Source organism: Calidris pugnax, unplaced genomic scaffold, assembly GCF_001431845.1.
Source record: "Calidris pugnax isolate Ruff unplaced genomic scaffold, ASM143184v1 scaffold207, whole genome shotgun sequence".
NCBI classification, from domain to species: Eukaryota; Metazoa; Chordata; class Aves; order Charadriiformes; family Scolopacidae; genus Calidris; species Calidris pugnax.
Window position 1 is genome coordinate 830,826 of NW_015090931.1, and position 21,356 is coordinate 852,181.

General features: G+C 39.7%; 1 protein-coding gene across 2 annotated transcripts in view; it reads left to right on the plus strand.

Moving 5' to 3' along the window:
• The window catches only part of PCSK5 (proprotein convertase subtilisin/kexin type 5), a 303,186-nt gene that overhangs the window by 32,518 nt on the left and 249,312 nt on the right, over positions 1-21,356 (plus strand). The window lies entirely within an intron of this gene.

Here is a 21,356-nt window from a genome sequence, read left to right on the forward strand (position 1 = left end):
GCTATTACTTTTATGAGTGTGACTGTATCTAATGCCAATATTTGCAGCAGATTAGATGGCATGTGTATTTGTGATCAAAGGAACACTGAAGTTTGTTTACTTTCCAAATAATTTAATGGTAGTTTACTTAACGCTTAAAGCCCTCACCGTGTAACATGCACACACAATTAACTTGATACTTCAGATGTGGATCACTAATTTGCTCCTTTATGAAATTTTAAATGATGACATTTTTATTGAGTGGCAATTCATTATGTAAATAGCCTGCATATAATGGAAGAATCATTATGAAATCTGGTATTTCTAAACTACCTGTGTGGATAGTGTTTGATTTCATTGTGTGAATGCAGAGGGAAAGATACATAGGTAATATAAAATCTTACCATTGTGGATTTCAATTAATGAGTTGCTTTGAAGATCTTTGGCTTGATTTTTTTCTTCTGGAAAAGCCTCTTGACACTGTCATAAAAAACATGAGTACATTCAACAGGGAACATAAACTGAAGATGTGTGGATTGCATATTTTGACATTTTTCTCAGCATTTACCAAACGTTACTCTGCATTTAGGTGAAAAGATAAAAGATATGCAGTGTAACACAAATTAACATCCACATCCTCGCCTGGCAATGCTACATGTTGTCATTTAGAGATGAAAGGGATTAAGTAGTTTTAGGCAGAGATGCTCACCTGCGGCTTTAATGTCCCTAACATAGGTTGTCATGGAGAAAAATTGAAATACCGCTTTATCCACAGCATCTTTTCTAGGGCTGTGTGTACTTATGTGTTGTTTCATATGTGTTGAGAGAAAAACAAAGAAGTGAGAGAATTTTCTAGATTGAAAGCAGAGAGTAGTAGTATGCATCAAAGCTAAGTGTTGAGTGAAATCTGTTACAGAGGTTTCCGGTCTCTCCAGCTGATATGCTGCTTGTGGCTGGCCTTTGGCAGGGGTCGATGAAAGCATCATACCATGAATCAAGAGCCTTTTCTAGCTCCATAGAGTTTGCTCAGCAAAGGTATTTTGATGACGCTACAACGAATGAAACAATGGGAGCAGGAGTGAAAAGGGAGTGGGAAGACGGACAGAACTAGTCCATAGCTGAAAGGTATCATGATGTTCTAATTCAACTATTAAATAGTTGAGTTTATTGCTGGTAAGCCCTGCATTGAAATCAGACTATTACAGAACTTCCAGAGGTGGGAAAAAAGAACTGTGGTGCTCCTCTGGGTTTGCTCCAGTGCTGATATGAAGAATCACAAAGTGGAAAAAAATACAAAGAATGATTGCAACCTCAGTCTGTAAGTCAGACTGTGCATCAATACAAAGCATAAGAAAAATCAGGTGGAGCTTTTCTATCACTGGAAAGATTGCTTTTCCAATGAAATGTTAAAATTGAAGCCCTTTTGCATGACAATAATACATAGAAGTTAAATGGACAGTATTGATGAGAAAGCTGTCTTTATACTGAACTGTTAGGTGAGATGAAGAGTTTGTAGTGAAGGGCTGTTATAATGAAATTGGTGACTCATATGGTAAAAAATATCCCACAGAATCAAGTTGCATAAATGGCAAAGCAATAATCCTAGAAGAACACAATTCTTAATGTAATAAAAGGCAGCTTTAAGAGTGATAATATATTCAGATTGATGTATGTATGAACTAAAGTTTGTTCCATTTTGCTTATGAGGTTCCCCAGTGCTTTGCATCACAATGGAGATCTGAAAAAGACGTGGCACACAACAATTTTCAAAAATACAAAAATAATAATTCATGTTCCTGTAAAGTCACGGAATCACAGAATGACAGAATTGTTGGCGTTGGAAGGGACCTTCTAGATCATCTAGTCCAACTCCCCTGCCAAAGCAGGATTGCCTTCAGGACTGCATCCAGGCAGGTCTTGAAAATCCCCAGAGAAGGGGACTCCACGACCTCCCTGGGCAGCCTGTCCCAGGGCTCTGTCACCCTCACCATAAGAAGTTCTTCCTCATATTTGAATGGAACTTCCCATGTTCCAGCTTGTGCCCGTTGCCCCTCGTCCTGTCGCTGGGAATCACTGAAAAGAGTCCAGCTCCATCCTCCCTCAAACGACCCTTAGTGGTCAAAGGTGTCACATTTACTAATGGGGAAAAAAATGTATAGCATTAGTGTTTATCAGTCTCAACTAAGATGACATCTTTTTTTTAATTTTAATTAATTTCAAGTAGGTTTATTTGGGGTTTGAACTCCTGGTTGATGGGTCAGGTTGACTCGTCTTTGAGAAATGGAAAGATTTCCAGTCTCACTTCCACTGAAATAAGAAGTAAAGCTACCCAATTTCAGCAAGATACCTAGCTTGAGCAGGATTTTGCGGAAGTGTCGTGCCTTTGTTCCTCTATTCCAGGATCAGGATACCTGGGGAAGCATTACTCCTGACGTTTACATTTTACCCAGCCTGACCTAACCACATACAGAGATCTGTATGACCTGGTGATAAAAAAAGTTAGTACCAGGGTAGAGAGGAGGACGGGGAAGCCTTCCCTGTGCCATAATAAGCTGAACAGAACTAGCTGTTGGTAGCAGCATGTGAAGCACTGGCAATTGTATCTTTGATGAGACAACATCCGATGATTTGGGCTGTCTTCGGAGGATAGAAAAGTAATGCCAGAATCCTCTCCTTATTACTGGTAGGACATTGTAGATGTTCATGAGAGAGCAGAGGGGAGCAGAATTGTAGCAGCCATGGGTAAATGGCTGCTCATGTTTCAGCATGTTTCTATGTAGTTACACCAGTTCATGATGCTAAATAACATCCTGGGTTGATATGGGAGATAGCTGTCTAAAGAGTGGGGGAGAAGATGGGCTTCACCGCAAGGTGATGGTCTTGCTTTGGCAAGGAGTGTGCCAGTACTTGTGGAACATGCTTTTGGGAAACATACATTTGAGATCACTCTGGATCAGAGCATTCATTGTGAAGAGCGAGGAGAGTTAAAATTTTCAGTGCTAAGAAGATCATTGTCAAGTTGTGTTTTCCAATTATTTATGAACTTAAATATTCCAAAATTGCAGCATGAGGTTGAGTAAGGAGTAAATAAAGCTTCGAACAATTTGGATTTAATGTAGAGGGCACAAAATTCGGCAGGAATAAAGAATGTTGTTACACTCCTAAAACCCCGGGCTTTTAAAAGCCGGCATGGTGGATTTAAAGCTTAGAGAAATTCAGATGAGAATGTTGTTTTGACTAAGGTTGTTTCACATTGGCAACGCTAAGTGTTAAGTTGTTAAACCTCATTAGTGAACAAAAAGATTTTGTTACCCAAATAGAATAACACAACAGTTAAACACGGGGAAGAGGTGAGATACTCATGTCTGACTGGGTAGCCATAATCTGTACAAGCACTCAGAGGACAAAGAATCAATACTGCTCTACTTGGTTGCAAAATAATAGGAACTGTCATGCTGTTTTCCATGTTCAGAGTTTGACTGGAGATTTAAGTTAGTTATTAAGTAATGCAATATTTACCACTGTGGACCCTTTATTTAATTGCCTCAAAAAGCTTTTACATGAGCAATCCTTCCATTGTTAGCTTAGTCAAAATCAAGAATCAGACTTGCTATTTCCAAGGAGCCTGTTGCTGGGTGAGTTAGAACATGAGCTGAATCACAATGTGTGAGAGGGCATAGCAACATCTCCCTTTAGTACCTGCCTCCAGAGTATTAAAAAGTTTCATGTAATCATGAGCAAATAGTCCTACAACTTGGACCCTTTTTCAGAGATTTTTGAGATACGAAGTTGCTGTTCACTGACAAAGAACTGCATTAGGTCCCACTGTAATTAGTGTTGTTCTAGCTGCTTATCATGTGGTTGTAAAGTTTGGACAAGTTGGTTGATATTTTTTTTTGCTTAATGGTGATTGAAATCTGTACTTACAGGGGTGCCCGGGATATTAGTTTTATCTTGAACTACATTCTCTGTCAGCAAAAATCCCTGGGAGGTCTGTGTTGCTTCATCAGGAATCAAGAATAATTTTACTGTGGTGAGGCTGCATCAAACTTACTTTCATTTGTGACTGAGTATGGACTAGGCTGAAGTTCATTATATATTTAGAGCTAGAGGAAATCCACAGTGATAAACCCCAGTGAGGAGAGCAATAGTGGAATGAAATTGCAGCTGCATTTTGTAGCAGGTGTCTCCCTTGTCTGGAACCAACCCAATGCCTGAAACACTTGAGAAGGTAGGGTGAAACAGCCAATCATTCTGAGGAATGGCCACCTAAAATTTGGTGTTCCTTTGAGGCACCTGGAATGATGTTTGGTGTGTGGATGATGCAAAACCAGCTCAAAGCTAAATCCTGGGTGACTGTAACCTACAGATGAAAAGCTTAATCGAGAGCATGTTCAGACAGTATAATGAATACATGTGGCCTTCCCCTTGTACTCTACTGGCCAGATCCAGTGCTGGTCTAACAGCATATAATAGTTCTTCAGTCAGAAAATTTTGTCATATAATGGTAATTTCTCTTCATTTATCTACAGTAGGTAGAAATATTTAATGAAGTTAATTGTAACACTAATGGGACTGCGGTTTATTTGTGAAAAATAAAAGCCTTGTTAATGCTTAATTCCATTACTATATGAATGAGATAACTGACTTTTTCTGTTAGTAGTTAAAGGGACCCTCAAAAAATAATCACTGAAGCTTCCTAGTGGAATTATCTTTTGATGTTTTCTACTGAAAGCAGAAAAATGGCCAGTAGGATTTCAGTGTAATATAATTTTACAAAAGAAAAACACCCACTGTCAGGGAGTATGTAAGCGTTTCTTGAAATAAGTTACTGTGATTGATTATCCACACTTAAATTTCTGTTTCATCATGATTATCCCACTGATTATCCCAGTTGTTAGCATCTGCCTCAAGGGGGTTTTGTCCCATCAATATCACTAACTGCATGTGCATTAAAAGGAAATACTAGATTTCAGAACATTCAGAACATTGGTTGCCAAGTCATTTTACAGGACTCCTTGGCAAAGACAATCTCACTGTTAACTTTTGGGCAAGAACTGGAGATCAGTCAAGAGGTTTTAACTGGCTTACTTCCTAATTAGTGTAGCAAATGTTTGAGGAATGAAAGAAACTTTATTCAGCAGGATTGCATTCTCTTGCTGTTTTCATATGGTTATTTTCTTAGCTGGTAATGAGATGGGCAGGGAAGTCGAAAGACCACAGGATGGCAAGGAGCTGGGTCAAGATTTTGACTGGCAGTATGCTGTGAAAAACTTCAGTGCCCCACTGAACTTTAATCAAGTTATCACAACATCACCGATGCCCTGTGTCAGACCAGCTGTCAAATATACCATTCTGGCACTCAACAGTATTGAGTGGATTGTGGTAGTGGATTGCAGTAGAGCTGCTATAGCGGTCTCTGGACTTCATGGTCAATGACAAAAGTGTTGACTGACTGTAAAGAGGCAGGAAAGGACTCAGCTGTCTCTCAGAGAAGTAGTAAAATCTTCTGAGAGTAGAATATTCAAAATGAGGCAGATCTCATCTGTCTCTTGAGTTTGATGTGTTTGGGGCCTTCTGGTTTTGGAGAGGTAGAAGCAAAAGACCCTACATATATGCAGTGGCCTGGGGCTTTGCAAGAGACTCACTCTATCAAGAGACAAAAAAAAAAGAAAAAGAAGTAACCCATTCTGAATTTTGCAGAGTATGTGTTTTGAGTATAATGTCTTAAAGACTTTAAAAAGTTAGGTGGATTGCACGTGGATTGTAGCTTGGAGCTGTTTAAAAACATGGACAATTTTTCTCTTGAGAAATTATGTTCTTTGACCTCTCTGCACTTTGTGAATTTAAGGGTTGTGCCAATGAGACTCCTTGGCTTTTGCTTCATAGTGTGTGTTCTGCTGTTAAATCATATTATCTTTCCAGTAAACATTTTGAGAAAAAGTTAAGATCAGTGGCAATACTTGTGACTGTAGTCTAGATCTTGTTACAGAAATTTGTTTAGGAACCTTCAAAAATACATAGAAATGTTCTTTAGGAGTGACCGAGAGGAAAACTCCCTTCAGGGGATATTTCTGCTGTGAAGGGAACAAATACTTCTGAAAGGGAATGTTACACAGTGCTGCATTCACAATTTAAGATTTAAGATACAAAATGTAACATACCTCTTAAATTTCTTGAATTTAAGAGGTATAATTAGTGAAAAGAATTTTGTACATATTTTTGTACTGTCAGTAGTGGAACTTCAACAAAAACCCTATATTTATGTGTCTTAAAGCCTAAATCAAACCAGTTCATATGTGATAGTGGTCACAATTTTTTACTGGAGCTGCAGTGCTAATCCCAGCAATGCATAAATTCAGAAAAATGCCTTACTAGACCGAACTGCAAATTAACATTGGGTTTAGCAGTTGTTATCTTGCTTTAGAAAATAAAAGTACTTAGGATACAGATAATTAGTTGTGAATACTTGTTTTGGTTCCTACCTTATATTCTGTAGGTATTAGAACATTTCAGGATATCATAATTGCAAAGTTGACTGTACATTAATTTAAGAGTGGTCGGGCATTGGAACAGGCTGCCCAGGGAGGTGGTTGAGTCACCATCCCTGGATGTGTTTAAGGGACGTTTAGATGCGGTACTGAGGGATATGGTGTAGGGGAGGACTTTGTAGAGTAGGGTCGATGGTTGGACTCGATGATCCCAAGGGTCTCTTCCAACCTCAATGATTCTATGATTCTATGATTCTATGAAATAACAAAAGCAAGGAGGAGAAAATCTCTGTCCATCCACTGCTTCGTCAGAGGTCACTTCAGCATCGCAGCCATGGAGGGAAAGGTTGGAGAAATGGTTTGGACAGCACGCACTCCAGTACACTGCAGCACACGATGGGAGTCTTCAGCTGGCGATTGGTTGGAGCAGGGCCTCATGCTCTCCCCACGCAAGCTACGAGTGCTCGTTGTCATTCAAAGTGAGACAGGGGACATACCACGCATGAGCCAGATCACACTGGCCTGTGCACCTTTATTTTGTTAGTACAAATGATACATTAAAAAAAAGCCCAAAGAAAATCCATTTGCAGCCTAAAAAGTGTGATACATTCCCCTCACAATTCAGGAACTGGTAAAGGATTTTGCTCGGCCTTAATGATGACAAAAGCACTTAAAGTAAATCTGTGTGTGGGAAATTTAAACCCACAGGATGACTGTTTCATCGTAGCAGTTATAAACATGTAAAAGCAGAGGTTTAAAAAGGAAACAGCTTGGCAGTCCTTAGCCCATAGGTGCTAGAAGGCGTTAATAACATTTGAGTTTCTTTACAGTTCCAGTAAAGTAGTACTTGTTCCTGTTTTTTTTAACAGCAAAGCAGGTTTATAGGTGAAAAATGATAGTGCAACTAAATGTTTAAAAAAAATGGTAAGGAGAATTACTGCTTTCATTTCTAATCTGTGTTCCAAGAGCTTGCCAGGGGCGGCAGGAGCTCTGACAGCTGCAATGGTGTTAATACTAAGTGTGCTTTTGCTGTTATTAGAGTCAGTTTGCATTGCTAGTGGCAGAGAGATAGCAAACTGCTGTTTTGGCTACTGGGCTATAAAATTGCTGGATGTCAGAAAGAGTCAGAAGAGGAGGAAGTGGAGACATCCTAGTTCTGAACCAGGAAAAGATGCACCAGTCTGGAAGAAGTTGATCCTGCAGGGCCAAATGCCAGCTTATCAGGAGAGAGAGATAAGGGCAGACGGACAGACAGACAGAGACAGGGAGAGACAGAAAAGAGATTGAAAGAAAACACATTTTGGAAAGGAGCATCTCAGAGCAGACTGTCTAGGAATGTGACAGAACAGCTTCTACACACATTTCCTGAGAGGATCCAGCTTCATCTGGTACTGATGGTATTGGTTATAATGCAGGATATTCATAGAAAAGTGGATTAAAGGTCTTTTGTTTTTTGTTTTTTTTTTTCCTTTGCCCTTCTTGCATTTGGAAAAATTTCTGGGAGCAATGTGTAACCCTGTTGTAACGTGTCAACATTTTTATGCATCTGTCAGCCTGCTTCTGACAGGCAAGACAATCATGTTTAATGCTAGTTGTTATCTCACTCAGCTACTCTAAATGGTGAAGAGCAAGAAATCATGATACATATAGATAACTTCTCATAACTAGTATTATTAACGGGCAGTTAGAGACAGGGACAGGGAGCTGGAAAGATACCCATCAACAAAACAAAGCGTAAGAGTCTGTCCCCCCCGCCCAGCTTTTTGTGTGTAACAACCTTCTTTTAGGATTGTTTTTAAAAGTTAATGTCACTGAAAAGCTCCTCATTTTCCTTGGCTGATCTGTTTCACTCCAGCAGATCCTCACCATGCGGTGAGCTGCAAGTTTTAACGGCTCAGAGAGTGTGCCAGGCAGTTATGTCCTGTTCACAGCTGTGCTGCTTAAATGTGTGTGGCTTTCGCCGTACGATTTCGCTCCTTCGTGTTTCTGACACCCTACCTGTGAAACGGGGACAATGCTGACAGTTGAATAAAAACTTCTGCAAATGGCAAATGCACAACAAGTACTATGTATTTTATTCTGTGGAATTGTATTTCTCTTGGTGTCACACAGAACATTTTATGAATACAAACAACATTTTAGCAAAATAAAACACTCATTTTAAATCCTTCCCATATAATCCACTTAAAGGAGTCATATCTATTGGTGTGTTGACTGTTGCTTACATAAGCTGTGTTTAACCTAGATTATTGTTTGATACGATTTTTCCCATTTTTTGAGGGCGAGTAAATGCTGTCACTTCCATTGACACTGAAGTTCTAAATAAATATAAATGCCAGAATATCAGTTTAACTTTGCTTTTGTAAAGGTTCCAAATTAAAAATTTCTTTTTAAGTATGTTTACCAAACTGAGACTCAATCCACTGATTCATCAGTAGCTATTATAACAGCTTTGTGTGATTGTATAATAAAACCAGAATTTCTAAATTCTAAACAGTTTTCTGTTTTGCAGGGTATTCCTAAGAAACTATTTCCCCAAAATATGGTTGCCAGTAGACTCGTAGTCTGTAAGACCAAAAGGAAATATTGTGGTCATCCAGTGAAACCATCTTTGATCAGATCTCATATGGCTCACCAGCATTAATTTCTATTTGAAGCAGAGTGCAGCTTTTAGAGATCTTCCAATTTTAATTAAAACACTGTCAACAATGGAGAGTTTCTAGAAGGCTTTAGTATGTTCTTTTTTGCTTTATCGGAGGTTATCTAGTTTCAACATCTAGCCATTTCACATTGCTATAACTATCTGTGAGTTTGAAGAATGTTCCTCTATAGCAGTTTGATGACCAGCAAATGTGTTTGGACACTGTGACCTAAATGCTCATAAATTTCCCTTTCCTCATCTCAGAACAACTCCTAGAACAGCTTCCTTGTGGATCCGTTTTTCTTCATCATTTTTAGGCATCTTTCCTGGGTCCTTGCTTTGTCAACATGCTTCCTTTGCCTTTGATGCAGGAAGATTTCGATTGCAGTGAGATTTGCTCTGTGCAGATGTATGGTAAACTTATTTGTTGTGTTACAAGCCCAAATATGCTTTGATAAGGTAGTCTAAAGAAGGCATTTGGGTAATTTAGTACTATCATCTTTGTGAGAGACTGAGATTTCTTACCATCTCTTTTGACTTTCATACTGTCCTGTCAAATAGTAGTAATGCAGTCAGGTGGTTCTAAGCTGTTGTCTGATGATAATACATGTGTTGTTAATGCACCAGAGTCCAGTTTTGTCTTTCATTCCCTCCCATGAGCAGATAAAGGAACTGAATGGATGATTAGAGATATAATATCTGTTCTAGTAGGAAAGTTTATGATACCAATTACAATTTCCAAAGTTCTGAATTCCCTGGCCAGAGCAGACAACTTCTGTAGCACATCCCAGATTTTACCAAACAAAGCTTATGTTTGTGTATTTCAGAAGATACATGTTTATGTTATTTGAAGATTGTCTTGAATTGGCACAGAGAGTATTCATAGCCAGTAATCCATAAAGAACCAGATTTATATTAGGCCATTTTGAAGTCCTTTTATCCCAACAGAAGACAAAGTAGAAATAGCTCATAAAGATTGCTATTGAATGACATAAACATAGATAACAAAAAATTTGGCAAGACTGTAGAGACCACACTGCAACCTCATATAAATGAGGTCTAATTGGAGACTGAAAAGTTACATGCCATTGAAAAGTCTATCCCATAAATGATAACCATGGAAATAATAGTCTTTATTTTCTTTTTCTCAATTTATAATTTGATGAGTGTTATGAATGATGAGTCCAGAGAAATGAATTCATAGCTAAGTGACTGTTCTTGGCACCTTTCTGATGTCAGAACATGCACAGAGACTGTCCAGGAGTTGCAAAGCTGAGATGTTGCCCATGTTTCAGGGAGGACTTTAAAATAAATAAAAGCAGTAACCAGCAGGTTCATTAGTCAAGCATCACTCCAGCTTTCGTGTGGTCTTACTTGAACAAATTAAGAGATACTACTTCGCTGGAAGCACTGTCAGCAATTTGTGAGGTGTGAGAATAGTGCTTTAGTTGAAAAAACATTTGCTATTCTTCAGTGTACTGAATGTAGGAAAAGGAACTTCAGTCCTTTTTCATTTGCCTGGGGATGAACTGCAATGTTTCCTCAGACTGGCTATGTCTTTCACAGCTAAGTCTTTGCAGATTATTTCAGATGGCGGTGATGATGATGTTCAAGGGCTGCAGCAATCAATATTTTAGTAGCAGCAAACTTTACTGCCAGCTGCAAGACTGGAGTTCAGGACAGAAAGACGTATACTGCAACTTGGGTCACAGGCTGAGAAAAAGAGAGATTAAGATAGCAATGACTTAAAAGGACACAAAGGTTTTTCCCTTTTCCTTTTTTTTTGGGTTGTTTGGTTTTGTTTTGTTTTTTTTTTTTTTCCACTATAGCTTGTGCCAGAGGAGGCAATGGTAACGATTCCTCTATCTTGATTTGAAATGATAGATCAGAGACAATCGTGCTGGCCATGAGAGAAATAGGAGTACTTATCAAGTTGTGCTATAAAGGCATCTGAAATGCCAAATAACTGGTGAAATGGGGTGGTGTAAAATACACCACCGATACTTCCACAAACAGGAAAACCCAATTATTTTTAATATTTCAAAACTCTGAAGCTTGGTATAAGCACTTTTGACACAATTCTGAATTTTAAATACCTACTCCTAATATATATGATATAAAAAGGGTAGATTTGGAAAAATATATTAATCCTTTTCTCATGAATAGAAATATACTAAATAGTAATGATACAGGCCCAACCCAAAAAACCCAAATGGGACCAACTTTTCCTGCGGTTTTAAGTATTCTGATCACAAAAATGCTTGATTTGATATTTTGTATATGCTTTGTGGTTGAATTTTTCCACGGTGAATTTATGTCAAAAATTTCCATGTTGGTGAAACATCATTAAGTAAAAGTGGTGGAACTACACTAAGTAGTAAGTGATAGTTTCTTCCTTTGTAGAGAGAAACATTACATAAGGACAATTTCAAGGGGGTTTTGGTCAGTGAAGAGACTACTCAAGAGGAAGTATTTGCTTTGGCAAGACCAGTATACCACTGTTGGATATTGTATATCACTTAATTATGGAATACTTTTAGTGTCTCACTAATTCTCAGTGGATTTGTTGGACTGCTGTGAACATCTATAGCAACAGAAGCCATGGCAAACCCTTGTCTGAATCAACACCTTTGGAATTACAGTGGTATTTTTGATATTTCAATTTGACCCTGTGGGAGAGATCTGTCTTTCCTAAGAAGTCATTTAGTAAATGATTTAAGACCATCTTACATTAGCACGTGCAGATGTCTGAAGGACTTAAATGATTTATAACAAGAGTTGTAGGACTAGCCTAAGGAAAGAAAAAATCCATCAGAAACTTCTACAGGTTTTTTTAAAATATATATCATCATTGCTACAGTAATATAAACAGAAAACGCAAGATATTTCAACTGCCAGATGTTAGACTGCAAAGCTAATTAAGTTTAGAGAGTTTAAAGTTTTATCCCCTAGTGAATACTGGATCTAGAATCATCCTTTCAGTTTATTAAGAAGATGCAAGTTTAGGTCTAAGTTAGATGGAATTATGACATAACATTTGAGTTTGGAGTAATATTAATACTATTCTTCATGATGTATTGAAATTCTAGATGATTACACTGTCCCAAGATGATTACACTATCCAACTGTAGATATACTAACAGTGTATGTAATGGTGTAAGGAGCACTTTAGGGACTGTACCAAGCAGATGTATCAATTAGAGGTCATTTTTTTAAATTGTGTTGCCTTGTAGCTCTTGAGTTGTTACAAGGTGAGTTGTATAACCTGTGGCTATTAATGATAAAGTACCTTGCATAAACATAAAAGTTCCTTTTAAGCTGGTGCAGTAAAGATTTTCCCTCGCTTTTCCAAGGCTGAGTTATTTTAGAAACTGAACCAGAGCATCTGAGCTGGTCAGGGCACTTCAGGTCTGAGGAAGGGAAAAATCCCCAACTGCTTAAGACATGCTTTGCCTACAACAGCTGGTGCTGGTGCTGCTGGAAGCCACCGGGCAGGAGCCCAGGCTCCCTGGAACTTGTTTTCAGCTCTGCCACAAAGCTGCTGTGTCAATTTTCATCCTGTAATTTTGAACTGCTCTGTGGTCTGCTGTGGTACAGCATGCAAGAGGGGAGGTTGGGCAGAGACCGTGGCCACATTCACTCAGCAGTTGCTGCAGTCACACCTATGAATAGAAAAGCTGCTGAAACTTCCCTAAGGAGAGAAGGTGTGGGTCTTTTTGCCTTTCATTGTTCCCTGCTTTTCCAGTGGGACAAGAGTCCTGGCCAGCAGCAGACATGCTGAGCTTCTCCAGAATTTCAGTGTGATGCTTGTCCTTCCCAGCAGCTCTGGCTGGTAATAAACTGCCTTGGGACAGAGACTTTGCATCTCCATCTCCAGCCAGGCTGTGGCCTTTTCTCTTGCCAACTTATTCCTCTACAGTCTTGCTCCCAAAGCAGGAAGAAGACTTTGCTGCTACGCACAGTTGTAGGCTGATACATATTGATATTTGTGAAGAGCTCTGAGCTCTGGGGGTGGGAAGGCAAAGGTGGGAAGGCAAAGGATGTTTCGGATGTGTTAAAATGCACAGCTGTAGATCATTGTATCTCGCGGATGTGGAAGTATAGCTGTAGTGCTACAATGGATCACTTGTATGTAGCAACGTAGGTGGAAACCACCTAATTCATATCAGGATTGACTGGCTTTTCTGCAGAAAAATGTGCACTGAATTTCAGCTTTGTTCCACGGATGAGACTGCAGTAGCTTGCCCTGCTGTTGTGCAAGATGTGTTTCTCTGGGCTTAAGTGGTAATTTCAAGCATTCTTTGCTGCCTTCTTTCCTCCTCTGCTTTTCTTTTTTCTCCCCAGCCTGTCCTAACATCTGTTTCCTTTTTTATCTTGCCTTTTTTCAGAATGTGTAGCATAATTATGACAACTGCTTTGATTGTGGATTGTCATTGACCCTTGTTGAAGAAGCACTTTGTCAATCAGCAAGAATGCATCACTTAACGCTGCTGGATTCACTGACTTTTTATACAACTTTAGACCCCTACAGTTTGTGAAACGGTATCTGCAATAATTTTCCATCCTCTTGACCTATGTCAACAGCTACTTTACCCAACTGTCTTCATCTATTTTTATGGTGCAAACTGGCTGCTGCTACTGCAAGTCAGAGAATACTGATAAGTTAGGAAAATAGCCTGGTGTTAAATTATAATTTAAAAAATCCACAAAATTCTTGTTAAGCTGAAAAAAACTAACTTTTGTGGGGGGGTCTCACTTTTGTGACTCTGCACGTGGATGGCAGGAGGTGTGCCAACACTCTGAGTCACCCCTCCTGCATTCCTGAGTAATGGCTTGGGACTCAGTTGTTCAGTAACCACGATATGACCCTTGGTTATTGGTATACCCTCCTACACACTTTAATCCTAAATTTATTGACTTTCTGTTTTCATTACAGTGTGAAATGTAAAAAGAGTGTTGTCAAATGATATGCTTATGTAGAGCTTGTGTCATGGAAAATTTCATGATGGGAAAACTAAGATACGTACCGTTTTTGTAAGAATCTTAGAATCATAGAATGGCTTGATAATGTAGTTCCAACCCCCCTGCCACGGGCCCGGATGCCTTCTACTACATCAGGTTGCTCAAAGCCCCATGCTGCCTGTCCTTGGAACACTTCTAAGGAGAGGTCATCCACAACCTCTGCCTTCAACAGTAAGACCAGTTGTTCCCTGAGTACCCAGCCCCCTGAGCTAGTAGACAGGAGTAGGGAGCAGAATGAAGCCCCCATTATCCAAAGGGGAATGGTTAGCAAACTGCTTCACCACTTAGACACACACAGGTCTACGGGGCAGGATGAGATCCACCCGAGGGTACTAAGGGACCTGGTGGAAGTACTCACCAGGCCATTTCCCATCCTTTAGTAGCAGGGCGGGCTAACCAGGAAGGTCCCAGTTGACTGGAGGCTAGCAAATGTGATGCCCATCTACAAGAAGGGCCGGAAGGGGGATCCGCAGAACTACAGGCCTGTTGGTCTGACCTTGCTGCCTGGGAAGGTCATGGAACAGATCATCCTGAGTGCCATTCCATGCCATGTACGACACAACCAGGCGATCATGCTCTGTCAACATGGGTTCAAGAAACACAGGTGCTGCTTAACTAACCTGATGAACTTCTGTGACAAGGTGATCTGCTTAGTTGATGAGGTAAAGGCTGTGGATATCCTTTACCTTGACTCTAGCAAAACCTTCAACACTGTTTCCCACAGCATAGTCCTGCAGAAACCGCCTGCTTATGGCTTGGATGGGCGTATGCTTCTCTGGGTGAAAAACTGGCTCAGTGGCTGGGCACAAAGAGTGGTGGTGAATGGAGTTAAATCCAGTTGGTTGCTGGTCACAACTGATGTTCCTCAGGGGCCAGGCTCAGTACTGGGGCTGGTTCTCTTCAATGTCTTTATCAATGATCTGGACAAGGGGACCGAGTGCACCCTCAGTAAGTTTGCAGATGACACCAAGTCAGGCAGGGGTGTTGACCTGCTTGAGATCAGGAAGGCTGGCTCTACAGAGGGATCTGGGCAGGCTGGACCGATGGGCCAAGGCTAATGATAGGAGGTTCAACAAGTGCTGGGTCCTGCACTTGAGTCACAACAACCCCATGCAGTGCTACAGGCTTGGGGCAGAGTGGCTGGAGAGCTGACTGGCAGAAAAGGACCTGGGGGTGTTGGTCGACTGTCGGCTGAACGTGAGCCAGCAGTGTGCCCAGGTGGCCAAGAAGGCCAATAGCATCCTGGCCTGTATCAGAAATAGTGTGGTGAGAAAGACTACAAAAGTGATTGTCTCTGTGTACTTGGCACAATTGAGGCTGTTCCTCAAATACTGTGTTAAGTTTTGGGCCCCTCACCCCAAAAAGACATTTGAAGCTCTGAAGTGCATGCAAAGAAGGGCACCAAGGCTGGTGAAGGGTGTGGAGCAAAAGTTTCATGGAGAGTGGCTGATGGAATTGGGAGTAGTTAGTCTGGAGAAAAGGAGTCTGAGAGGAGACCTTATCACTCTCTACAACTCCTTGAAAGGAGGTTGTAGCAAGGTGGGTGTTAGGACAAGAGTAAACAGCCTCAAGTTGCACCAGGGGAGGTTTAGATATAACACTATGAAAAAGTTCTTCACCAAAAGGGTTTTCAAGCATTGGAACAGGCTGCTTAGGGAAGGGGTTGCGTGACCATCCCTGGAGGTATTTAAATGATGAGTAGATGTGGCACATAGGGACATGTTTGGTGGTGGACTTGGCAGTGTAACATTAATGGTTGGACTTGATGATATTAAAGGTCTTTACCAACCTAAATGATTCTATGATTCTAAATTCTCCACAGGACTGCTCTCGATCTACTCATTTCCCAGCCTGTATCCATGTTTGTGATTGCCCCAACACAGGTGCGGGACCTTACAATTGGCTTGGTTGATCTTCATGTGCATGGGATCACCTCTTTAGTCTGTCAGGTTTGCTCTGGATGGCATCCCTTCCCTCTATAGCAGGAACTGTCAGAACAATTTTTCCCCATGGCCTATTGTGGGACAAGTACAGTTTTGTGTTCTGTCTCGGAGAGCGCCATCCTCACTCTTGTCCTTCAACAGCTGGGTCTACAAGAACTCATATATATGTGGGCGTTGAGGGTCTTCAGGAGAGTGAAGAATGAAGTGTGCCAGGTGTCCCAGGTGCATCTGCACAGAGAGGGAGGATGCTCACCCAGATCAATTCCTCTGTAGACAAACTCCAAGTATAAGTGCTGCAATGCTGTCCAGTGTCAGCTTTCCACATATGAGTGTTGCGGCTTCTACTGATCCGTCCTGACTCCATACAGATTCACTGCTTGCTTGGCGATACTTTCCACGTCCCCTTTCTGAGTTTTCTCTCTCTTTTTCTCTTTAATCTACAATGTTCTTGTGGCACCTGCTTTCTTGTTTTCTGAGTAGGAATTTCTAATTTCTTCTTATGGGCATAGGACAGATTGAGGTGAATGATGGCAGTACAAGGGATAAAACCACGATTACATTTGGGAGTGCACCTTTAACAGCTCTTTTGCACAAACTGAAGACCCACACCTTCGTGTTTAATTCTGCAACATAAAAATCATAGATTATGATAAGAAATGTCTAACCTGCTTCAGAACTAGGCTGTTTTTTTTATGCCATGCATATTTTCCTCAAAATGGAAAGGATTACAACCTCAGCTTCCTTGTAACTTCTGCTTTATAGTAATGGGATTTTCACATACTGGACTTGACACATTTTTAATCAATTCCAAAATATTTATTCAAGCAGACCCTCTGATCATATATTTGAAAAAGTGCTCTACCACAAGATTGTCTAGTGTTTGTATGTTAAAAATCACACCACTTTGATAAAATGCTGGATTATTTTTTTCAGGATGTTAATTTTTTTTCATATCTAAAACTTTTTCACAGTTTATTACACTGAAGGAGGTATTATAACAGCATACGTACATGGGACTCCTTTCCCAAGAGTTCTCTTGAATCAGAGAGTGAAAATGGTAGAAAGTAGTTTTGTTTCACACAGATACACCATTTCAATGTATTTTTTAGCACTTAAAGAGAGTAAAAGAGTGGTATGCTTGAATTAGCTCAGAGCAGCTTTTATGCCATAGCAGCATTCCATGCAGGTCTGTGAAGAAGAGCTGCATCATGCACAGAACAGCCCTGTGAGTGCTGAAGTGAGGAGACTGGAAATGGTGATTTTTGTAAAATAGTTTGGTCTCCAATCTGGCTTGGCTTTGATTTCTAGACATTCAGGAAATGGAACTTTCGAAGCTGAAGTCAATGGGAAAATGTGCAGTGTTCCCCCTCAGTAAGTGTGACTTTATGGAAATGTTAAAATGCACCTCATTGTTTGCATAGAGTCTCCCTTTGGCAAGAAATAGCAATCTGTATAATCAATCACTCTGGAGATTTTCCTTCAACGCCTTTGGGTTAGGAAGTGTGGACAGTTTTTTAAAAAATATTTTTGTACAAATGAGCTCTTTTTATACAGAAGTGAACAAATCCAAGATATACCAGGCATTTGACAGTGGCATGTGGATGAATGCCCATAAAATACTTCTGGAAGTATATGTCAGAATACTAAAATAACTACTGAGTCTTGACCTTGTATTCATTAACATGACCTAGTGATTGTACAATTTAGCTTAAACTGGCTAGTTTTTCTGTTCACTTATTACAGAAAAGCCCCAAACCCTATGGTTCAGTGGAGTAAACTCTTCTATTTATATAGAAATGATATTTTCTGTAGACCAGATTTTACGCACTGACTTGTCAGATGAGAAAATTGTCTTCCTGTGATGTTTTTAATTGTATGCTATTGGGTCTAATCATGCAGGCTGCATAGCCCCTCTGCAAAATTACTCTTTCATATGTTTTTCCCTAACATTGCTAGGAGCTGAGGCTATAGGAATTATGGGCCACATGCAGCATGTAATAGGGGCAGGCCCTGCAACAGGTACATAATCTGAAGCACAGTTACTTACTTTTTTCGTCAAAAAGCACTGGATGAGATACAGAAAAATATTTATCCATACCTCACAAAAATCTAACTACCTACTATACTACAGCCTTGCAGATTAACTCAGTTGATACAGGCATTTGGACAAATATATGCATGTACATAAATTCCCACATGTATACAGACTTCTTTATATATCAAATTGTTGTTGCAATAAACTGGAATTGTGCAGTGACACAGTGTTTATGATTGCTTGGACTAAATAACTGTCTGATAAATGTTCTCAATAATATTGTCTGGAGTAAAGGAAACAGAGAAAAGGAATTAGTGGGCATTTTTTGAGGCATCAATGTAGGCATATATCAGTCTCCACAAGAACTATGCTCCCTTTATGTTTCAGTGTTTTTAATGGCCAGCAGATACCTCCAGCTGAACAGGCAGTAAATAAATGGAGACAACATATTTTCACAGTGAATAGTAAACAGATTTGGAATTTGTCTTGTCAGGAAAAACCCTTTCATTTGTCTGTATAGAAATGGTATTAAGTTGTTGATGTTCTGGTTAAACTTGTGTATTGCGCAGGCTCCAGGACTGTTTTACAATACTCTGTCTCCAGTTACAAAAGAAAGGTGTTTTTCAATAACTTTCAAAAAATCAGTTGCTAATGGTAATTCTTATAGGAGCCTTGATGCTCAGGAGTCCTTAATGCCAACATAGATGCCCTGGGTCACTGATTTACAGCTCCTCTAGAGACAGAAGTGTTGGTGACTAACTTCTTCCATTAATGTTCATGCATGTAAATCAGAGGTAGCAGTGGTTGAAAGTTTAATCCCATTCTGCTGAGTCTATCTCATGGATTTTTATTTTGTGGACAGTTTTACAAAACTATTAGATCATCAGATTTTGTTGGTAGTAGGCATTTGTAACTCCTTCCCGAAGACTCAAGATATAAATGAGTTTTTGTACTGAGTTACCATGCATGGCATGGTGTGTTTTGTGTGCTCTTGGCCTGTGCAATGTCGAAATTTGTTGACTTAAACAACTTTCTCAACATGGTAGCATACTTAGTGATTAATTCCTGCAGCTAAGGATGAGTCAAGATGACAGTAAATGCTCCTGCAGCATAGAAGCCTGAGGCCTCTCCCTCAGTTGAAAATGTTTCTAGCACCGAGACCGAAATCTCATAATAAGGCTTGGAAGGTGGATCTATATAAGCCCTGAAAACCATGCTTGCTTATTCAGACCTGTTGAAACCTTTTCGTTACTGACTGCTAAATAATAGAAGAAGAGAGGTCCATGATCTATGCCAATCCAGGCAGCTGCAGAGCCAGAGATCAAATGGTACATAGGATGCCTCTCAGTTGGCTTCAGATGTATTGGGAGGTCTGGGATACCTGCAAGGAAAGAAACTTTGAAGAAAAACAAGTTTCTGTGTGAGGGTCTGGAGAAGAAAGCATATATTAGCAGCAAGTGACAACGAGGTAGGGTTCATTATAAATCAGCCTTTTTTTGTGAGGAGATCTAGTTAAGACTTTTGTTGATCCCACTTTAAAGAGCCATAAAGCTTAGTGCTTATCAAAGTCTTCTGGCTCTCCCTCCTTTGGTCTTTGCCCAGATATGCTCTGTGCATCTTACAGGCCTCCAGACTTTGTTTCATCAAATGGCGCCCAAGGCTGATTAGCTGTCAACTCCTGCTGAAGGGACCTCTGGATCCTGTACAATCTGACGGGGGCAGTCAGCTCTTGGCTTCTCAAGAGTGCATCCACCAAGATGGATTTCAGCCTGAGCTGAAAGAGGAGCAAAGTAACCAGGAGAGAAAGGCACACTATCAAATTTCTCAGATCCCTTAGAAGCAGAAAGGGATCTATGCTTGTTCCTAGAAAATTTGACAGAGAAATGGATTTCAGTGTCAACACTAGCTGAGAGGCTGTATTCTTAAACTGCATAATTTCTATTCTTCTAGAAAAATACTCTTGACCCTGAAGTTAATTCTTGGGATGGGAAAAATTGATTTCTTCTTTATAAAGAAAACCATGAGTTGGCCTCCTAGGAATGTTCTAGGAACCTTGTCATCCTGAGTTCAGGGATGTCTTCCTGTATTTTCTTCTGACCAAGAAGTAGAGGGCAGAGGTGGTATGGTAGAGGTAGTAGAGATAGGTATGGTACGGATCTCAAGCAAAATTTCTGTTGATGTTGATGGACCTGTGTGTCTAAGGATTTGAAGTTGAGTTGTGGATGCACAGTAGAGAGATCAGCCTTGTGAGAGAAAACACTAACAGGAACTCTGACAAGTGACAAAAAAGTACGTGAGGTGAAAGTAAATTTCTTTTATATATTTGTATGTTTGTGTGCATACGCAGATAGTCATAAACAGCACAAATAAAAGGTGCAGAGTTGCCTGCTAGTAGGAAATGGCTGTCTTGGTTGAAGAGAGGTGAATTGAATTTTTATAGTTATATCCCATGAAACAATTCAGCAGAAATATGAGCTGTCAGGAAGCTAGATGTGTGTAAATATAACTTGGTTTTCTCTGTGGATAGTTTATATTATTTACATTTATAGAAACTAGCTCCCATTTAGAATAGCTAATGCCGAAGTAACTGTGGATTCCTATTTGCTCTTAGGTTGATGTCACTTTTGGTGTCACCCTTTCTGGATGTATCATGAATCTTTCAAGAGGGGTCAGACAGACAAGAATATAACTATCAGAACTAGTTTTTTAACCCTTATATTTATTTTCCTGTTTCAAGCACTTTTTTTGTTGTTGTTGTTTTAATTTGACCTGTTGCTTAGTACCCAGCTGTTTCTCCTTGGGGAGAACTTAGTATAAAATAAAGTTCCAGAATGCCTGGCTGAGAGAATCTTGACAGAGTCATTTCGCTAAAAATACAGTTTAATTTTGTTTTTTCACTCCCAATTGGTGAAGGTGATTTAGATATTGATTAAGCAAAAACAGTATTTTCCTTATTTTTTCTGAATGTTTTTGTTTACAGGAAAAGACTTAAATAAAAATTAGAAAAAGAAACCAAAGCACAAAAAAAACGCCACTGTGTCAGAAATGTAATTAATTTATCATTGTAATATACTGTTACATTTTGTAAAAGTAACTGGTTTTATAAAAGCGAAAGAAACACTAGTCAAATAATGAAAAATAATAAAATAATAGCACTCAAAAGATGGTAGCCAGTGAAGTCCTTCTAGCAGGGAATTTAAGTAGTTGTTCAGGGAGATTTGTAACACTAACTAAATTGGACGTAT